This window comes from Schistocerca cancellata, chromosome 6 (assembly GCF_023864275.1).
Source record: "Schistocerca cancellata isolate TAMUIC-IGC-003103 chromosome 6, iqSchCanc2.1, whole genome shotgun sequence".
In the NCBI taxonomy this organism is placed as follows: domain Eukaryota; kingdom Metazoa; phylum Arthropoda; class Insecta; order Orthoptera; family Acrididae; genus Schistocerca; species Schistocerca cancellata.
Window position 1 is genome coordinate 480,934,737 of NC_064631.1, and position 22,756 is coordinate 480,957,492.

Below are 22,756 nucleotides of genomic sequence, written 5' to 3' on the forward strand. Positions count from 1 at the left end.
ATAGTCAAATGCATATCGAATTGATTACTAGACGAGTGCCAGCCGGGGTGGCCGAGCGGTTCTAGGCGCTACTGTGTGAAACCGCACGACCACTACGGTCGCAGGTTCGAATCCTGCCTCGGGCTTCGATGTGTGTGATGTCCTTAGGTTAGTTTGGTTTAAGTAGTTCTAAGTTCTAGGGGACTGATGACCTCAGAAGTTAAGTCCCATAGTCCTCAGAGCCATTTGAACCATTTTGAACTAGACGAGTACACTTGACGAATAACAGCGCCACACATGTCGATACCCAACCTTCTAGTCACCGAGTGAGGTGGCGCAATGATTAGCACACTGGACTCTCATTCGGGAAGACAACAGTTCAATCCCACGTCCGGCCATTCTGATTTAGCTTTTCCGTGATTTCCGTAGATCACTTCAGGCAAATGCCGGAGTGGTTCCTTTGAAAGGGCACGGCCGATTTCCTCCCCCGTCCTTCCCTAATCCGAGCTTGTGCTCCGTCTCTAATGACCTCGTTGTCGACGGGACGTTAAACGTTGGGAGTATTAATACTTGTTTACAGTACTCAAAATTGCTTTTTGCAGCTTTACGTACTGCAAAAGTTGTTGACTGATATACCTTGTTGTAAGTTAGAGATTTCTGAGATAATTAGGAGATGATTACTTGTTTGCTTTTTGGTGAGATTTTTAATCAGTTTAAGATGAAACAAATCAAAAGTTCATCTGAATGAGACAACTGAGTTCAGTTTCAAGAACGCAGAGGAAAAAGTATATCGGGGGTATTAGATCACTCTCAGGCTTTTCCAGGAATTAACGATCAGTCAGGTGCGTTGCGACTAATGGTCATTCCAGTGAGTCACAGGCACCAGTAGCGTAGAAGAAGATAATAATTTAAGTAGTGGTGAAGTGTTTGTACCTCTGGAAATTAGAAAAAAAATGCATTGCGATCAGTCTATATCTCTTAGAGCAACTAAAAGAAGAATGCAGCGCAATGACAGTCATTCTGAACAGGTTATAGGGAACAGTTAAAAGTAATGGAAGCTTTGAGCCAGAGTAGTACTAGGGTTTTAAGACATTGGATGAGAAACTAGGAGAGAAAATTTAGGACATGGAAATAGACTTCAGCGTAGTACACAAATGTAGAGAGTAAAATTTGATATACGTCCTACTTTTACTGTGAATAATTTTAATTACGTGGAACAAAAAATGGTTCAAATGGCTCTAAGCACTATGGGGCTTAACATCTGAGGTCATTAGTGCCCTAAACTTAGAACTTCTTAAAGCTAACTAACCTAAGGACATCACACACATCCATGCCCGAGGCAGGATTCGAACCTGCGACCGTAGCAGTAGCGCGGATCAGGTCTGAAGCACCTAGAAACACTCGGCCACAGAGGCCGGCACGTGGAACACAAACCATATCCAGTTTGAGACGATATACGCAAGTTTCAGTTGATGAGTTGTTAATCTAACTTTACTTCACTCCTAAAGAAACGATAATTATCTGAATAGTGATAAACATTGTCCAAAATATTTTTACACTTCAATATACAATAATGTGCAAAACTTAAGGTCGAAAGTAACATAGCTCGATGAAAACTGGATCATGCGTAGAAAGAACTTCAGTATAATACAATGGGTAACTGAAAGAAACCCACAGAGCAACAGAAATAACACTTTATTCAATGACAGTAATTGCACACAATTCACCGTAATTTACTACGGTTCACTGGTCATTTAAAAAGGCGGGACGTGGTTCTAAATAAGGTGTGCGATCACCATGGACTGTAATGCATACTCTGCAAGGTGTTCCCATGCTAATCACAAGGCTATATGTTTCGCAAATGCATGTCGCATGTGCTCTATGGGAGTGAAGTCGAGGGTGGGGGGGGGGGGGAGGGGGCAGGCCAGTCGAGAGCCGAATATCCTCTTCCACCTGTGCTGTTCGATACGGTCGCTCATTGATATACCTAAAAATGAAGTCAGGACTGAGTGCACTCCTGGAAAGACGCACTTGCGGAAGGAGTACAGTACCACAATAACGTTCACTTCAAAGATTTCGGACGGTACCAACAGCCTAAGGAATGCACAAAGGAAGGCTGCGCAGTGATTCTGTACATACCCCCATATGGCGAATGGTGAGAACACGTAATACATTCAGAAACAACGTCGAATATGATAGTGTAATGTGACACTGTACTTTTTCCGCACGTGCTTCAATTCAGACCTGCATTCGGCCTGGGCATCGCTATTACGAATGAGAATGAGCGACCAAATCGAAGTGCACAGATGGTGCAACTGTTGGAACGAAACGCTATTTGGCGAATGGTGTGGTCCGTCGGTTCTTCCTGCTTAAATCCTATCTAGCACATATGGAGACGTTTTGTTGCACGTACACGTGCATCAGTGATCACCCAGCAGTTGTCAACTGCTGGTGTAGGACGGAACCCTCTACCACAAGAACTCCTGACCAACGTTGTGGTCAGGATGGGATCACGTTGCAGAACATGGGTTACCGTCCGAGGTGACCACACACCCTGTTGATAGTCAAGTCTCTCCTTTTGTAACGTTCAAGGGGACGTTATAAATCGTGGTGACTTCAGTGTAGTTATTGGCTTTGAATAAAAGAGTCAGTGCGCATTTCTTTCAGTTACCTTCCATACTATATTGTTAGCAGTTCCTTCTGTGTAAGGTCCAAGATGCATCGCGCTATATTTCTTGGCAGTAACACATTCTAAAATTGTTACTTAAGGCCTTAATTTCCAGAGTAGTGTACTATAGACACACTGAAATTTCAAGTGAAACTTTACTGTTTTTGAAAGTTGTCCATCACTGTTTATTAGTCCTCATAAAGCACCAGTGCTAGCTCTTAGTTTCTCAGAACCAAAGAAACTGGCACACCTGCCTAACGTAGTGTAGGGTCCCTGTGAGCAAGGAGAAGTTGCCACATGAAGTGACATGGACTCGACTAATGTCTGAAGTAGTGCTGGAAGGAACTGACACAATGAATCCAGCAGGGCTGTCCATAAATCCGTAAGATTACGAGGAGGTGGAGATCTCTCCTGAACAGCACGTTGCAAGGCATCCCAGATATGCTCAATAAAGTTCATGTCTGGGAGTTTGGTGGCCAGCGGGAGTGTTTAAATTCAGAAGTTTCTGGAGCCACTCTGTGTCAATTCTGGACATGTGAGGAGTCGTTTTGTAGTGCTGCAATGGTCCAATCCTTCGGAATGCACAGTGGACGTGAACTGATGCAGGGTTTGGGCAGGACGAGGACAAGCTTTAGAAACCCTAGCCATGTGCGGGGCGGACATTATCTCGCTGAAAATGTAAGCCTGGGATGGCTTGCCATGAATGGTAACAAGGCGGGTGCAGAATACGTCGACGTATCACTTGCTGTGACAGTGCGGCAGATGACAACCAACGGGTCCTGCTATGAAATGATATGTCATCCCACGCCGGCGGTCCTGGTGGTGAGGCTGTATGGCGGGCGGCAGTGAAGTTGGTATCCCACCGCAGTCTTTGGCGTCGCCAGACGCGTCTTCGCTGGTCATCGAGACTCAATTCGAAGGTTCGCTGAAGACAATTCTACTTCAGTCAATGAGATTCCAGCATGAATGTGCCCGACACCACTGCAAAATGGGGTTTTCGGCGTTCAGAGTTCAATAGCAGTCGGCGCAAGAGGCGCTATGAACTCAGCCTCTTTTTCTAAACCACCTATTAATGGTTCTTGTGATCACTGAAGCACCAATTACACGTCATATCGATGACAATGATGAATCCGGCACTCTGAGTGCCTCTGACGATTGCTCGCTGCTCGCATTCTGTCGTCTCTTTAGGTCGACTGCTCCCTTCTTAATGCTGTGTTGATACATGGTTGACCCATTCCAGCCAACATCCATCGAATAATGGCATCGCTCCTTTTCAAATGTCGAGTGATCCGCCGATTAGTCCAGCCACTTTCTAGGCGCTTCAGTCTGGAACCGCGCTACCGCTGTGGTCGCAGGTTCGAATCCTGCCTCGGGCATGGATGTGTGTGATGTCCTTAGGTTAGTTAGGTTTAAGTAGTTCTTAGTTCTAGGGGGCTGATAACCTCAGATGATAAGTCTCAAAGTGTTCAGAGTGATTTTAGTCAGCCACTTTCTTTGAGACAACTACAAGACCTGTCTCGAATACTGACATCTGCATATATTGTTCACGCGCTTGTCTGCGAAGCATAGCTACTGTCCAGCTGAGTACACGGAATGAAATTCGTAAAGATTTTGTTCCCTAATATCGGCATCTCCCCTGTTTGCTATCCTTGCCACCTGCAGGGTAAAACCGCTTAGGTGCGTCACACGTTCATCCATAGGCTTTCAGAGCCTACAGTTTTGCAATTTCCGGCGATAGTTGTATGAATATCAATTTTTGACCATTTCTCGTAGCTCCTTCGTGGCGCGTCGGTAGTTTGTTTCGTGCAGTGTATACTAAGTATAAGGTGCTGTGAGTTTCAGCGAAGGTTCGGTACTATCGTCCGCAACTAAAAAGGCAGATGACGAATCGACAGACACAGTTGAGGATGACAGCAGTATCTGCGTGTAAGATATTTAATTCCTTGGCATTTGTAGACATTTGTGTCCAAGCTACATTTGTAGGACCACTGAATTGTAAGTTATTACCACTATCCCCATGCCAGGCGAAGTCTTAACAACTTATAAGTACAAATACCTTAAGGGTACGTCGTCGACAACCGCCGATATTTCTAGAGGCGCACGCTCTTTCATTTTCAAGGGAAAAACTGTTCCGCAGCGCAAAAGGTAGTTTTGCCTACAAAATGGCGAGTTGTGCACCAGTCGAAATATCGCAGGTAATCAACGACGCCACACTGCTGCACTCCCGTATAGTCTTTGAATGTTGTATACGCCGGAAGAAATACAAGTCTCTGCTCATATGTATACCAACTGGCAATGGCACTGCAGCCTGCACACCTATATCTCCCCAGTTACCACTCTAAATATGAGTCGGATGATGGTTACCACTAGGTCTTCCCTAATTGAGTTGTGCTTACTTAAAAGGTACTTTGAATTATTTAGTTAGTTGGTTACATGTTCCGTAGATCATTTGAATGATTCTGAGCAGTGCTCCGGCTCGCCTTAGAGCCATTGACAGGTTGGCGTCGTGTATTGGGATTGTCACCTCTCGTTTTCTTAGTCTGTTCACTGGCGCCACTACGTTTTCTCGCTTTCTCTGTCTGCGAGTGGCAGCAGCGGCGTTTATCGATAGCGAGCACTGTGATACTATCTTTGGAGCGACCGCTAGTTTTCCGTGTCGTGATGGGTCAGGGCAGTTCAGTTGGGACTGAGCAACAGTGAGGTCTGCAGAGCGCCAGTACTCGAAGAGACAGCTGGCGATGCATGCACTGCCCGATGGAAGAATGAGGTCGCGAAAGTTCACGACGACGTCCAGGTCCGGAGTCAGCGAGTTTAAGTTGAATGGATCGTTATATTCGAGTAGTGCAATCTTCACTGGTGTGTGTGTGTCCGTCCGTCGAATTGACCTCATGCAATAAGCTGTCAGTCGACGATTCATACTGGGACGTTTGCCTTGCCTGACTTCATCGAGAGCGACCATTGGTTGGTCGCTCGGTCGGTCGTCTCAACGGACGACGTTTATTTGGTCTTCCGACCACTTCTGGGCTCTCCGTGTATGAGTAGACTTGTAACTCGTCCTTGTTGCTCCACAGTGACTGGTTTTAGTACTGTTTGAGCTTTTTGTGGTATTGTTTCCGCGGATCCATGTGTATCTAGTGCAGTTTTGAATGAGCAGTCGTTTTAACGCTGTCTGCGTACTGGATTCGTGGAGGCAACTTGTTGTGATTCCCTCGGATTACTCTTGCGTTTGATCATGTTCTCTTGTATAATGTTTGTCGTTTTACGATGTCAAGAGTCTGGTCCTCCGTCTGCCTGGCATGGGTTATTCCAGCATTGTATTGGGCATCGGACGTTAGGTAGATTTTGCGACGGTGTTGGTCTTGCGTTTAGCTGTGATTGCTTTGAGTTGGCATCCTGTTAAGTGAATATAACACTGGGCTGCCTGTCTCACCTTACTTACGTTTGAGGAACTTTCCCAGGTCGATCCTTGGAGCACTGTCTGTGGATCACTCCCTTCTTTATTTGGTCTGAGTGTGTGAATTGTTTAAAAATATTTTGTTTAAATTATTCCTATTGCTTGCGGCCTTTAGCCGACAAATAATTTGGATTCTTCTTAATAAGGCCTTCGGCCATCATTTTAGTTTGTGTTACAATCATTTTTTAAATGATTGTTTTAAAAATTGATCTTGGTATTTTCAACGTGTAATTGTCTTCCTCATTTGTAATTTAGGCCTTCAGCCGTTAATTGTTCTGAAGTACTGCTCTTGACCTTCAGCCGACAAATATTTGAATTCTTTCTTAATAAGGCCGTCAGCCGTGAGTGTAGCTTGTGTTACAGTCAATTTTTGTTAAATGGTTGTTTTTAAAAAATTATTTTCTTAAAGTGTACGTGTTTACTGCGCAACCAACGGTAACTGATTAAGCGCCGTCCACACCTTTTCTTGCTTTCCCTAAGTCCCATGTCTCAGATTCTTTTATCGAAATGATATGAAACGATTCATGTTACAGGCTGTGTATACATGATCAATGTTAATATTAATGAACCGATTATCATTTTATTCCTACCCATGCAACTACGCTTTACAAAGCTTTTTTCTGGCTAACAGAAGTTGTCAATGGAACAGAAGAAATTGTCCAAGTCAAATGATTGTAAGTTAGACTTAAAACCTGCTTCGCTATCTATCAGATATTTTATGTTACTGGGCAAATGATCAAAACGCTTTATTGCTGCACATTCCCCGAGACACTGACAGACTTAACAGTGTGTAAAAAAGGTAATTTTTCTCTCTAGTGTTGCAGGTACATCACTGTACTTCTCAAATTGCAATGGATCACTTATGAGAGCCGGCCGGGGTGGCCGAGCGGTTGTAGGCGCTACAGTCTGGAACGGCGCGACCGCTACGGTCGCAGGTTCGAATCCTGCCTCGGGCATGGATGTGTGTTCTGTTCTTAGGTTAGTTACGTTTAAGTAGCTCTAAGTTCCAGGGGACTGATGACCTCAGAATCTAAGTCCCATAGTGCTCAGAGCCATTTGAACCATTCTGAACTCACAAGATCGCAAAAAATACCAACAGGCGATAAGTTATTTAAGGCTTGTGCCATTTGATGAGTGAATGTGTAAATAGCATTCTCAGTCGAGCAACCATTTTGTAATCCAAACTGTGCTTTGCTAAGTAAATTGTTTCCAATTACCTGTGTGACTACACTTTCACACACACACACACACACACACACACACACACACACACACACAAAAGAAAAAATAATCACTGTCACCTCTGAAAGATTGAAAACAACCGCCAGGAACACCTTCAACTGTTCCACTGGTCAGCCATCTTGTTTTTACACCTTCAATTGTTCCATTGCCCGCCATGTTTGCTTTTACAGCTTGTAAAGCAGTCAAACAGTTACAGTTACAGTGACAACTGAATATATAGTGTTCAACAGTGATGAAGATGATAAAAAGAAAACGTAAGTGAATCATTATGTAAATAGACACACACATAATTAAATAATTTCAGACATAGAAATAAGTTTTCATATCGTAATTTTGGCTTAAACAATTTGCCTACTTTCAGGTATAAGTGGTTTCAGATGACAAACTGTGCAAAAAAACGGTCACTGTAGAAACCAAACACATGAGAAAAACCACACAATGTGGTAAAAAGGAATGAATTCGTAATTTATGTGTTTTTTCAAATATCTGTAACTACGATTTAAATACTAATAGCTACATGTATACAAACGGTAAAGAACACTCTTTATCTTTAACAGATGGAAAATAAAAGCCCACTGAAGATGCTGCAACTGCAGTGAAACATGTTTGGGTTAAAAAACAAAAATGTGTTTTGCTAAAGGCGGACCCTATCCAAAAACATACATATTTACTCGTCTTTTACACCTGTAATGTCAGCTGTCACGTAATGTGACAACAGCACCTCATCTTGCATGCGGTGCGTAAACACGACAGAGCTGCTACCCCGGCCGGGTCACTTTCTCGGCTAATGATGTTGTGGAACGGTAGGGCGGTACCGGTACTTACGGTGCTGAGCCAGACAGAGGCGAAGCCCACGTCGGCGGTACCGTCCCTGAGGAACTGGAGGATGCCGCCGCTGACGCTGCCGTTGCCGGAGAAGTTGCCGTAGCGGTTGTCGACGTCGGGCTCCCGCACGCTGAACGTGCAGCGCAGCCTGCGCGCCGCCTCCAGCCACATCAGCATCTCGACGCCGCCCAGCGCGCCCGTTGCTGCCATTCAGACAGAAACAGACGCCTGTAGATCAGGAACCCCCGGGGGCGTCTTCGGAGACTACACAGTCTCCAGTAAGGGAAGTGTCTCTCGAGAGCCTAGAGGGAGCAGTAAGAATGAAACACCAACAGAGAAATATTTCTCGATGCAATAATTTACCAACAGCCTTATGTATGGCTATACGCGGAGTCGATTTTACGACTATGACCTGTGGGGCCGGAAATGGCATCAGTGTAATGTCGAAACAGGTAGCACATAAGAAGTTCATAAAATAAATTTCTACAATACATACGGCTGTTGGTAAATTATAGTATCAAGACATACTTGCCAGACGTTGTCCTATTGTCCATAATGGATCAAAGAAGAGCAGAGAAATAGTCGGATTGAAAAGGGAGTCCGGCAGGAATGCAGCCTTCAACCTGTGCCACAATGTAACATTGACAGAAACAGAAGAAAGGTCCTCGAGTGGGACTACAGTTCAAGGTGAAATGATATCCGTGACATGATTCGCTGATGACATTGGATTCCTCAGTGAAACCGAGGAATAGTTGCAGGAGCTGTCGAATGGAATCAGTAGTATAATGAGTACAGAATATCGACTAAGTGTAAACCAAAAAAAGACGAAACTGATGAAGAGTATCATAAATAAGAGTAGCGATAAAATCAACGTTATGACTGTTGACTAGGTAGTAGACGAAGAGAAGGAATTCCCATATCTTAAAAGCAAAATGCCGGCCGTGGTGGTCTAGTGGTTCTAGGCGCGCAGTCCGGAACCGCGGGACTGCTACGGTCGCAGGTTCGAATCCTGCCTCGGGCATGGATGTGTGTGATGTCCTTAGGTTAGTTAGGTTTAAGTAGTTCTAAGTTCTAGGGGACTGATGACCACAGAAGTTAAGTCCCATAGTGCTCAGAGCCATTTGAACCATTTTTCAAAGCAAAATAACGTATTGCCAGTGGAGCAAAGGCGATATAGGAAGCAGACCAATACATAGAGAACATTTCTTGCTAAAAGAAGGCTGTCAGTGTCTAATACACGCTATTATTTGAGGAACAAGTTTATGAGAATGTACGTCAGGAATTGTGGTGTGTGGCAAAAACGGGAAAGAATAGAATCTAAGCATCTGGGATGCAATGCTGTAGAAAAACGTTGAAAATTAAGTTGGCTGATAAAATTCTAAATGCAGACATTCTCCACAGAATCTTCGAAGAAAGAAGTAAGTGGAGAACATTGATTTGGAGAAGAGACAGGATAATAAGACATGTGGTAAAACATCAAGGAAAAACTTTCATGGTACTGAAGGAAGCAGCAGAATGTAATAACTGTAGGGAGAGACAAAGACTGGCGTACGTCCAATAAATAACTGAGGTTGTAGGATGCATGTGTTACTGAGATGTGCGGGTCGCATCAAGCCACAGAATTCATGCATAAATAAAGTCTATACCATTTGTCATTCAAGCATACAAAATCCTAAATTAGTGACAACTAGTTGTGATGTGGAGCGTGTCAGCAGGTTTATAGAATTTCGGAGCCAAAACATGGCTACATGCCAGATATTTGCATTACTGTGCTGTCTAATGTTAATCTACATTAAACCTCCATAAATACTTCTATTTTCATACTGATAAGATCTATCTCTATATCTTAATTCTACAAACCACTTCTCTGTGTGTGGCGGAGTGCACATCTGAAAGCAAAATTACTTCCCCATTTCCTTTTTCAGTCGCGGGTGGTGTGTGGGAAGAATGGCTCTTGCTAAGCGTGTATGTAAGCTCGATTCTCTTTGACTCTCGTCGTGGTGATTTCGAGTGGTGTATATTGGAGGAAGTAGTATGTTGCCGGAATCTTTCTGTAACGTTCACTCTATGATTTTTCACAATAAATTTCTCCATAAAGCATACAACACCTCTCTTGTAGCGTATGCACTGGAGTTTGATTAGTTGCTCTGAAACGCTTTCACTGATAGCAAGCGAACTTATGACGAAACACATCGCTCTTCATTCGATCCTCTCTCTCTCTTCTGTTAATTATACCTGGTAAGAATACGAGGTCTTGTGTATTCACTTAGGGTGTAGGTGAAGCTCTCAAGCAGAGATGATTTCAATTTGTGTTTGGCAAAGCTTTTGTGTAGTCAGTTGTTATGATGCCTACACACTTCGTGCCCCTCTGTACAACAATAAAGTTAACTAGTGAAAAATAGTGGCAATTTTCGTATGTAATGTTATGGTCTGAATGCTACTATTATTTACTGTTATTTACTACTAGTTCTTTGTACCTAACTGGAGGCTGCCAGTGGTATTACTGGCTTTTCTAGCAGTTTAACAAGGTTAAGGACTGACTCCACGCATCATCTTTGCAGCACGTTTCTCTGCAGTGATTACTCAGGATTTGGTTGTTAAGCTGAGACAACAAATTATTCAGTATGACAACTGAAGAATGAAAGTATCAAAAGTAAGACACTCTCTGATGCAGTCACACTTTGGGCAAATATTGTTGAACTCTAAAGTTTAAGAAGATCTACAATATCAAATTTCAAGTTAAAGTTTTGATCAATACTGAAAGTTCCCTATTTGATTAAATATAACCTAATTCTGAAATTTAGCATTATTCTTGTGGTGTCACCGCCAGACACCACACTTGCTAGGTGGTAGCCTTTAAATCGGCCGCGGTCCATTAGTATACGTCGGACCCCCGTGTCGCCACTATCAGTGATTGCAGACCGAGCGCCGCCACACGGCAGGTCTAGAGAGACTTCGTAGCACTCGCCACAGTTGTACAACCGACTTTGCTAGCGATGGTTCACTGCCTACTTACGTTCTCATTTGCCGAGACGATAGTTTAGCCTAGCCTTCAGCTAAGTTATTTGCTACGACCTAGCAAGGCGCCATTATCAGTTACTATTGATATTGTGAATCATGTACCGTCAAGACCGACGTTCATCATTAATGGATTAAAGTTAAGTATTCCACCAGCTACGTCCGTTTTTCTAAAGTCTAATTTCCTTGTCCTGTTCCAGACCTCACGCCAGCCCGCGTGAGCTAAAACGCGTCCCTTCTGCCTCCTTTAGTAAAACGGTGTTGGCTCTCCTGCCAACCACAACAATTCTAAATACGGGATGCGCATTTTGCGATGTATAATGGACTTGGTGGAGCTATTGTGTTTCCTATCATGAGAAGGTAGTGGCTCTCCATTCGTGAAAACGAAGCGGACGTTCCAACGCTTCCACAACAGACAACATCACTAAGCGAACCGTGATTAGGTTACGGGTAAAGATAAGATAGGATGCTGATACGAGATAAAATGAAATAAAATCAATTAAAGTTGGTTTCTTTTGACAGAAATTGTTATATGATAAGCGAATAGCAGGAAAGCAGTCCGCTGGACTAGGTGGAGTCAAGTTAAACGTCTGTAAGAATGATTTCAAGAGAGATGATGTGACAGGACACTCACAGTATGAACACCTATACATTTTAATGCATTCTTTCTCTTGTGTATGCTGGAAGAAAAGTTCATTACGAATATCAGCTGAAATAGACACTCGCTGCCAAAGAAATGTGACTGCTTGTAGCACACTGATTTATACACAGCATCAAAATGAGTAGGAACATTTACCAAAATATGGATTATGCACTGAGGTGACAAAAGGAACGGGACAGCGATATGCACATATAAAAGCGTAGGGCATTGGCAGAGCTGCCTTTTGTAGTCGGGTGATTGATGTGAAAAGATTTCCAACGTGATTATGGCCGCACGAGAGACTCTGAACGCGGAATGGTAGTTGGAGCTAGACGCATGGGGCATTTCATTTCGGAAACCGTTAGGGAATTCAATATTCCGAGACCCACAGTGTCAAGACTGTGTCGAGAATACCAAATTTCGGGCACTACCCCTCACCACGGACAACGCAGTGGCCGACAGCCTTCACTTAACGACCGCGAGCAGCGGCGTCAGCGTAGAGCTGTCGGCGCTAACAGACAAGCAACATGGCTTGCAATAATAGCAGGAATCAGTGTGGGGTTTACGTATAATGTATGCGTTAGGACAGTGCGACTAACTTTGGCGTTGCACCTTTGCACCACAGGGTGGGAGAGTAACAGGTGCGAGCGAGTACACAGTTCGGTTAAGCGGTCGTTCGGTTGACCGACGTTCGGGTAATCGACGCTCTACTGTACTACGTTTTGACTCTTAGATAGTGTTCAGATGTGGAACGACGATGAATCAGTGTCACAGTTTTAAGTCTCTTGTTAGACAGATAAAATAATTTTCTCCGATAGGATCTGAAATGGTCACTTTCCAACCAACGCTAATACACTAATGGCCATTAAAATTCCTACACCACGATGATGACGTGGTACAGACGCGAAAATTAACCGACAGGAAGAAGATGCTGTGATATGCAAGTGATTGGTTTTTCAGAGCATTCACACAAAGTTGGCGCTAGTGGCTATGGCAGCAGAGGACCGATCCGAGTGCCTTTGCTGACACACGACATCGCCTGCAGCGCCTCTGATGGCCTCGTGGTCATATCTGTTGGACCCTAGACGACTGGAAAACCGTGGCTTGATCACATCAGTCCCAATTTCAGTTGGTAAGGGCTTGGTGGTAGGGTTCTAGTGTAGCGCAGACCCCATAAAGCCATGGACTCTAGTGATCAAAAAGGCACTGTGCAAGCTGGTGGTGGCTCGACAATGGTGTGTGTTTTATCCTTCCTACTCGTCGAGTATGGGATGCCTACGAAACCTGCTTCGCGGATCGATAAACAACAATTCAAGGAAATCGTATTAAAGAGTGTTTATTACAATAAGGTAAATAACAGTACTTCACATTGTGTTAAACAGATGTGTCACAAGCAAAGGGGTGACAGGTAAAATAAGATAACTCTTCAGTATAGACAATGCTACGTAGTAGAAGTGAAATGACTAAAATGATAATTAAATCAAGACCTTAAGCTGTCGACAGGCTTTGGCATACATCAACGGGAACAGTTGAAAATGTGTGCCCCGACCGGGACTCGAACCCGGGATCTCCTGCTTACATGGCAGACGCTCTATCTATCTGAGACACTGAGGGCACAGAGGATAGTGCGACTGCAGGGATTTATTCCTTGCACGCTCCCCGTGAGACCCACATTCCCGACTTAATGTCCACACACTACATTCGTAGTGACCCTGCCCATTACACTCATTACTCGCGGCAGACAATCTTACCGAGTCCCGTAAGAGTTCGGGCAACGCGTGTGCATCCAGCACAGAACAATCAGGTCAATGGCTGGTTACCCGCAACCATATGGAGATGGTGTCTGTTAGCGAAATGACTAGTCGTGATGCTATTCTTGTACTCGCCGCTGTAGAACTCGTAACATTGGCTAGTCTTGAACTGGGCCGCGGTCAGGCGGCGTGGCACTTATATCCTCTTAGTGTCGAGGGCGCTGCCGTCGGGTTGTCTTAAAAAGGGCCAATCGCGTGCAGTGGGCTACTGTCTTCTTCATAGCCCTCTCTGCTGTAACCTTCCTGACCGGAGTGCCGGCGGTTGACTTTATGCCGGAACTGTGTGCGCTTTATCTATATGTAATGGGTTCTCTGGTCCTGCTGAATAAATCATTGACTGTGAGTAGTTACGTTCGCCTACTTGGAGACCGTTTGCAGCCACTCATGGACTTCTTGTTCCAAAACAACGATGGAACTGTTATGGACGACAGTGTCCATGCCAATGAGCAACAACTGTTCGCGATTGGTTTGAAGAAAATATGGAAAATTCGGGCGAATGATTTGGCCGCGCAGATCACTTGACATGAATTCTATTCAACATTTATGGGACATAATCGAAAGATCACATCGTGAACAATAACTCCCACCGACAACTCTTTCGCAATTACGGACGGCTATAGAGACAGCAGGGCTGAATACTTCTGAACAGGACTTCCAACGACTTGTTGGGTCAGTGCCACGTCGAGCTACTGCACTGTGCCGGCCTAAAGGAGGTCCAACACTGTATTAGGAGGTATCTCATGAGCTTTGTCACCTCAGTGTATAATGGTGAAGTGGAAATATGAGACCATGACCACCGAATCTATTATCACATTCCATTTAAAGTGCAGTCCAAACTGTTGCATATCGGCTTGAGTGAAACACGACACTTCCCACCTTTGTAGCCGATGTAAGTAAATTATTCTTATGTACACTACTGGCCATTAAAATTGCTACACCAAGAAAAAATGCAGATGATAAATGGGTATTCATTTGACAAATATATTATACTAGAACTGACATGTGATTACATTTTCACGCAATTTGGGTGCACAGATCAGTACCCTGAACAACCATCTCTGACCGTAATAACGGTCTTGATACGCCTGGGCATGGAATGAAAGAGAGCTTGGATGGCGTGGACAGGTACAGCTGCCCATGCAGCTTCAACACTATACCACACTTCATCAAGAGTACTGACTGGCGTATTGTGACGAGCCAGTTGCTCTGACACCATTGACCAGACGTTTTCAATTGGCGAGAGATCTGGAGAATGTGGTGGACAGAGCAGCAGTCGAACATTTTCTGTATCCAGAAAGGCCCGTACAGGACCTGCAACATGCGGTCGTGCATTATCCTGCTGAAATGTAGGGTTTCACAGGGATCGAATGAAGGGTAGAGCCACGGGTCGTAACATATCTGAAATGTAGCGTCCACTGTTCAAAATGCCGTCAATGCGAACAAGGGATGACCAAGACGTGTAACCAATGACGCCCCATACCATCACGCCGGGTGATACGCCAGTATGGCGATGACAAATACACGCTTAAAATGTGCGTTCACCGCGATGTCGCCAAACACGGATGCGACCATCACGATCCTGTAAACAAAACCTGGATTCATCCGAAAAAATGACGTTTTGTCATTCGTGCACCCAGGTTCGTCGTTGACTACACCATCGCAGGCCGTCCTGTCTGTGATGCAGGGGCAAGGGTAACCGCAGCCGTGGTCTCCGAGCTGATAGTCCATGCTGCTGCAAACGTCGAACTGTTCGTGCAGATGGTTGTTGTCTTGCAAACGTCCTTATCTGTTCACTCAGGGATCGAGACGTGGCTGCACGATCCGTTACAGCCAGGAGGATAAGATGCCTGTCATCTCGACTGCTAGTGATACGAGGACGTTGGGATGCAGCACGGCGTTCCGTATTACCCTCCTGAACCCACCAATTCCATATTCTGCTAACAGTCATTGGATCTCGACCAACGAGAGCAGGAACGTCGCGATACGATAAACCGCAATCGCGGTAGGCTACACTCCGATCTTTATCAAAGTCGGAAACGTGATGGTACGCATTTCTCCTCCTTACATGACGCATCACGACAACGTTTCACCAGGCAACGTCGATCAACTGCTGTTTGTGTATGAGAAATCGGTTGGAAACGTTCCTCATGTCAGCACGTTGTAGGTGTTGCCACTAGCGCCAACTTTGTGTGAATGCTCTGAAAAGCCAATCATTTGCGTATCACAGCATCTTCTTCCTGTCGGTTAATTTTCGCGTCTGTAGCACGTCATCTTCGTGGTGTAGGAATTTTAATGGCCAGTAGTGTAGTAGCGTTGGTTGGAAAGTGACCAGTTCAGATCCTATCGGAGAAAATTATTTTATCTGTCTAACTAGAGACTTAAAAACTGTGACACTGATTCATCGTCGTTCCACATCTGAACACTATCTAAGAGTCAAAACGTAGTACAGTAGAGCGTAGATTATCGGAACGTCGGTCAACCGAACGACCGCTTAACCGAACTGTGTACTCGCTCGCACCTGTTACTCTCCCACCCTACCGTCCATCATCCCCATCACTCCCGAACCAAGTTTCCCACAGTAGTCGCCGCACTGGGCCACCGCTGGCGGAATATTGCTTTTAATGGGGCCTTCACAAGGCGCTGCTGACCGGCCAAGGCGCCAGTCTCTGTGTTTCAACAATCAGCACACTTCTGTAGGCTTGGCACTGGCAGCAGAAGTAGCGGCAGTATCAGAGCTGTTCACAGCAACAGCTGCGCCAGCTTAGAGTTAAGGCGTGCCGCTCCGCGCAGTTTGAAGGATTGCGCGCCCCCAAGAAGAGCTCTTCACGGTGCAAACAGTCACCTTCTGTTCTCTGTTACGACCACTTTTGTGCTGCTGCGTGAAGTGAACTTGACGATACGAAATGCTTAAACGTAAACGTTTTGTCCTTTCTATGAGGGACAAGTAAGAGGTTATTGCTTAGACAGACCAAAATAAAGGATTTTTTCAAACGTTAATTTTGTATACTGTGTATATTGTTCATGCAAAATGCGTATGTAATATGTATATATTTTTGTTTAATAAACTGTGCCACATACTATATATTCTTACTGAAGTTGCCTTTGTATGTTACTTTGTAATACTAAAAGAGATGCCCGTTTTTATGAAGAAATTTACTGTACAGCACTTCTTTTTGGCAAATAAACATGTACAGTTCGATTATCCGAACAAACCAGCTTTCCGAACACCCATGTCCCCCAATTACTTCGGATAATCGACGCTCTACTGTACGTAGTATTTCGAAATGGCATTACGTTCAGTAATATAAGAATAGTAGTTGAATGGAAACTAACCGTTGTCGTAGGTGCTGAAAGGATGGTAGGGGAAAGTGGCGACGACCAAGGATGCGCCCTGCAGGTCCGGCGTGGGCGGCAGGTCCTGCGTGGGCTGAGCTCCCAGAGGGCGCTGCCAGGGCCTGGCTGCGCGCTGGCTGGGGGGCGTCGCGAGCGGCCGCCACGCCAGCGGCTGACCGCCACCCGCCACCAGCAGCACCAGCGCGGCGCCGCGGCGCCACCCCCAGCGTGGGGGCGGGCAGCTGCCTCCCACCGCCAGCAGCAGCCGCTGCTCGGCGCGGAACCTGCGCGCGTGCCGCCTGGCGTTCAACCGGTACTGCCTGGCAGCTGCGTCTCAACCTATATTAAATACACACTCGCAGCGGACAAACTGACATGTATTTACACTGTCTTTCTCCTCTCCTTGACGCCTTATATGCTGACCACCGCTTTCTGCAACAAGTTGAAATCGAGCATGTTCCACAACTGATCGAAGTGTTTCCGGGGTCACGTTCAGAATGTGTTGCGCAATGCGTGCCTTCAATGCAGCTAAGTTTGCTATCGGAACACTGAACTCAGCATCTTTCAGTCAGCCCAACAGCCAGATGTCACACGGATTAAGATCAGGTGATCAGGACGGCCAGACTGTAGGGAAGTAGTGGCTGATGATTCTAGCATTTCCGAAATGTCGCTTCAGCGGCTGCTTAACTGTATTTGCAACGTGCGGAGGAGCGCCATCTCGCATAAAAATGATCCCATCCACATATCCACGCTGTTGGAGAGCTGGATTGACATGGTTGCGCAGAAGACACTCGTCGCGCATGCCAGTGACTGTACAGGTAACGGGACCGGAAGCACCTGACTCTTCGAAGAACTATGGCCCTATGATAAATGATGCCGCCCGGGGTGGCCGAGCGGTTCTAGGCGGTACACTCTGGAATCGCGCGACCGCCACGGTCGCAGGTTCGATTCCTGCTTCGGGCATGCATGTGTGTGATGTCCTTAGGTTAGTTACGTTTAAATAGTTCCAAGTTCTGGGGGACTGATGACCTCAGACGTTAAGTCCGATAGTGCTCAGAACCAACTGATAAATGATGCCGTAATCCCGCACCACACGGTGACCTTTCCAGAATGAAGTGGTACTGGTTGATTTGTGTGTGGATTTTCCGTTGCCCATATTCGACAATTCTGTGTATTGACGTAACCCGTCAGATGGAATCGTGCTTCGTCTGTCCACAAAATCTTCCACAGCCAATCATTGTCCACTTTCATGCGAGGAAGAGATTCTAAAGCAAAGGTATCTCTTGCTAGCAGGTCAACAGAAAGCAACTCGTGCACATGAGTAATTTTGAATGGATAGCAACTGAGGACGTTTCGTAGGATTTTAAGCAGCGTGCTCGTGGGTATGTCCTGTGCTTGGGTAATTCTCCGTGCACCACACGTTTGCACACCACCACTCGTCTCCTCCTCCAATGCTGTGGCCACTGCTTCCACTGACGTCGAATCAGTTTGTTTCCTCACTCTACCAGGTTGCACACCAAAAGAACCCGTCTTTTAGAATTTCCGAATCATTTGCTCCAGACCCACGGCTGTCATCGGACCAGCACTTCAGTGTCCGGAACTTCTGCAGAGCGACGTGTGCACAGCCATCATTATTGTAACACAGCTTTATAAGCTGAGCGCGATTCTGCATTGAGGCAGTCACATATGTGAAAGGAGGAAAAGCCGTGTTCCCAGCGTGTTTAGCCGGCCGCGGTGGTCTCGCGGTTAAGGCGCTCAGTCCGGAACCGCGTGACTGCTACGGTCGCAGGTTCGAATCCTGCCTCGGGCATGGATGTGTGTGATGTCTTTAGGTTAGTTAGGTTTAAATAGTTCTAAGTTCTAGGGGACTGATGACCACAGATGTTAAGTCCCATAGTGCTCAGAGCCATTTGAACCATTTTGAACCAGCGTGTTTACACCAACTTCAATGGGCCGTGCGCCTGACAGGTGTTTTCATTTACGTATTCTGGCACATACAGCGCCATCTATTGATCAATTTCCACACATTTTTGTCTTCTGCCATACGTTTTCCCCCCTTCTCCAATAATATTCCGTTGCAATTTGACGTCATTCTGAACAGTGCTGTTATTTCTACAGCGTTCTGGAAGTTTAACTTTAATCGTAATCACCCCGTAAATGCTACATGCAAGCGTGGTGTACCACATACTGAACCCAGCACCCATGTTTCAGTTTGATGTAGCAGAGCAGCTCTTGAAGAATACAGCTCTCCCTTTCTACACTTGTAAGAAATAAGCAGGCAAGGAAGAAAATAAACTAAGACTTCAAGCCAGAGACTAGAAACATTTTGTAGCGAAAATACCGCATCTGTTTGCGAATGTACAGGGTGGAAAATTTAGTCTATAATGAGGAATAACTCAAGATGGAGTGAGATACGTCAGAATGTTTTGGATAAAAGCTGTAGGAGGCAAAGAGGGTCACGCATTACAATTGCCGTGACTTTGAACTTGATTTTAAGGTGATTCGGGGGTTAAGGTGATTTTTTTAAAGAGAGCTTTAATAATTAATTCGAGTTTGAAACAGCTGCAGATTTCACGTACAAAATGATATATTAATCGAGGTCAAGGCTGACCCATTGAAGGTCAAACAAGCAAATACGCATTCAGTTGTAATAGGGATTAACTTAAAATGCACAAAGGATACAGCAAAATACAATGTTAGATTCAAATTGGAAGGGGCATCCCTTGGAATGAGAGGCGAGAGGACTCATTCAGCAACTTTAAATCAATGATCTACGTTTTCTTTATGTTTGCCCTGTCTTGCACGTATCACAGTAACATTTACACGCTGTGCTGTGTTTATTTTTGTCAATAAACACCTCAAGTAAATCTTATAGTTCCAATCCCTGTTTGCTCTTTTCAAATCCGAAGTCAGAAATAGCGATTTTTACATTAAACAAAACTCAACGTTTGAATGACCTTTGACAATTACCTTTAAAATCATGGTTATTGTTATTGATACCTGACCCTTTACAACCCTCCCAATCTGCTTCTAGCATTGTATTTTGCTCTATCCGTCCTCTATTCCGAGTTAATCCCTACTAAACTAAAAACATATTTGCTTATTTGACCTTGACTTAACCTTGCCACGACCTTGAATATTGTGTCATTTTACACCAAAAATTTGTACTCTCTTCAGATCTTGAATCAAATACTAGGGTTCCCATTATAAAAATAAATAAATAAAAGAATAAAACAATTAAAAAAGACAATTTTACCTCCATATCACTTTGAAAATCACGTTCAAGGTCACGGACATTAGTAACAGTGCGTGATCCTCTTTGTTACCTAAAACTTTTATCCAAAACGATTTGCTGAATCTCGTCTCTATCCCGATTTATTCCCACTTATGGATTAAAATGGTCCACCCTGTATATGACCAACATAAAACGAATCTTGGTGTAACATGAACAATGGAATTGTGTGTGAATGATTATGGTGTTGTAAGTCCTAAGTAAATTTCTTTATGTTCCGTAAATAATGAAGTATATGTGAGAAACAAAAAATTTTTTATTAAACAATCGTAGTTCTACGACAAATCTGTCCTCAAAAGATAGGTTAAGCTTTCTGGAAGCTGCAGCGTAGAGGTTTCTAGTCACTTCACCTACTCTCCTTTCACCTTAAAAAAAAAAAGTTGTGTTGCGTGACATTGCTCCAGTGTTCATTTTCCATAAACGAATAAGTATGCAACGTCATCCGCCAAGACGATGATACTCCTTCCTCTGGCTTGATAAAGAAATTTTACAATACTAAACTTTTTAATACGAACTGAAATTACTTGTATTATAATTTAGCACTCGATATATGAGTTTAAACTCCAAGGTAGGAAGATTATCAGTTAGCCGGCCGGGGTTGCCGTGCGTTTCTAGGCGCTACAGACTGGAACCGCGTGACCGCTACGGTCGCAGGTTCGAATCCTGCCTCGGACATGGATGTGTGTGATGTCCTTAGGTTAGTTAGGTTTAAGTAGTTCTAAGCTCTAGGGGACTGATGACCTTAGAAGTTAAGTCCCATAGTGCTCAGAGCCATTTGAATCATTTTTGAGATTATCAGTTATATAACATTGTTTACAGAAAGCTCTCTGGAAACGTGGACACTGTTTACTCTCAATCTTACAAACAGAAGAAAGAAAGATCCTCGTAGTTGCGTCATCAACGTATCAATAAATGAACTGTAAAGTACTTGTGGACCTATGAAATACGGCATATGTCCCTACGTGCTCTGATAGGAACCGTTGCGAAATCTCAGTGTCTGTAATTATGACATTTATCAAAGGAGTACGTAGTGGGAACGAATGTCTCACTTAGCAGTGCAGTACACAGATACGGTACTTCTTAACAGAATAAAACTGGTATCTGACAGGAAATGGAACCAAATGGCTCGACTCCATTGCGAAATGCTCTTCAGCAATGAGATACCCAGGCACGCCTCATGGCCTGAATTAAAGCCTGAACCTCTCCTCTTATTTTGCCGATTTTTGACAAGGCACTTTTCAGGAGATAGAAAATGAACAGTCGGCATTACTGTAGAAAACGACGTGCAGCTGGTAGCTGAGGCTTCTATCGGATCCGAGAACATACCACCTGATGACCGATAATTTCAACAGTTGTCAGCTTGCTAATGTGTCGCTTCTAGCTATGGTCAGCTCTCTTACATCTACAAAACATTAGATCCAACTCAAGTTACGTAAAAACGCGCCACAGCCAGCCACGACATGGCGAAGTATCCGCCTGTTGCAGAGAGTATCGCAATACTACCATTGGCGGTCGAATAACATCGGTTGTTGCACTCTTCGATGTGTAACTGCCTTTTGATGTCAGATTTCTACAGGTAAGGCCTGAGGTGGTAACATTGTGGCTTGGACATTGTCTTATATATACATTGACGGAACAAACTACAACACCAAAAATAATTAATGCAGAGTGATGCAATTGCAACATCACAGGTTCATGTAAGCGAAAGATAAGCCATCGCAAATGTGAAATGCTGGTACATTAAAAACGAGTGTAACTGTTAGAGTAATGTGTGCAAGTACACAAACGTTCATGCATTGTGTTGTACAGGTGCCGTATGTTTCTTCGTCATATGGAAATGTCTGTTGCACTTGGTCGCTCAGTACAGGATAATGCTGTTTGTGGATGAACTGTAGTTGTCGTCCGATGGTGTCCCATACGTGCTCGATTGGAGACAGATCTGATGATCGAGCAGGCCAAGACAACATGCCGACACTCTGCAGAACATGTTGCCTTACAACAGCGGTATGTGGACGACCGTTACCCTGTTGGAAAATACCCCTGGAATGCTGTTCATGGATGGCAGCAATACACATTGAATTACAAGACTCAGATTAGGGTGCGTGGGATAACCACGAGAGTGCTTCTGCTGTCACAGGGAGTATCACCCCAGACTATAGCTCCAAGTGTAGATCTAGTGAGTCTAACACGCATATAGATTTGTTGCAGGCCCTCAAGTGGCCTCCTCCTAACCCACAAATCTACATCTACATTCATCTACATGTTTACTCTGCTATTCACAATAAAGTGCCTGGAACAAGGTTCATGAACCACCTTCAAGCTGTCTCTCTACCGTTCCACCCTAGAACACCGCGCGGGAAAAACAAGAGCTTAAATTTTTCTGTGCAAGCCCTGATTTCTCTTATTTTATCATGATGGCCATTTCCATGTAGGTGGTTGCCAACAAAATGTTTTCGCAATCGGAGGAGGAAACTGGTGATTGAAATTTCATGAG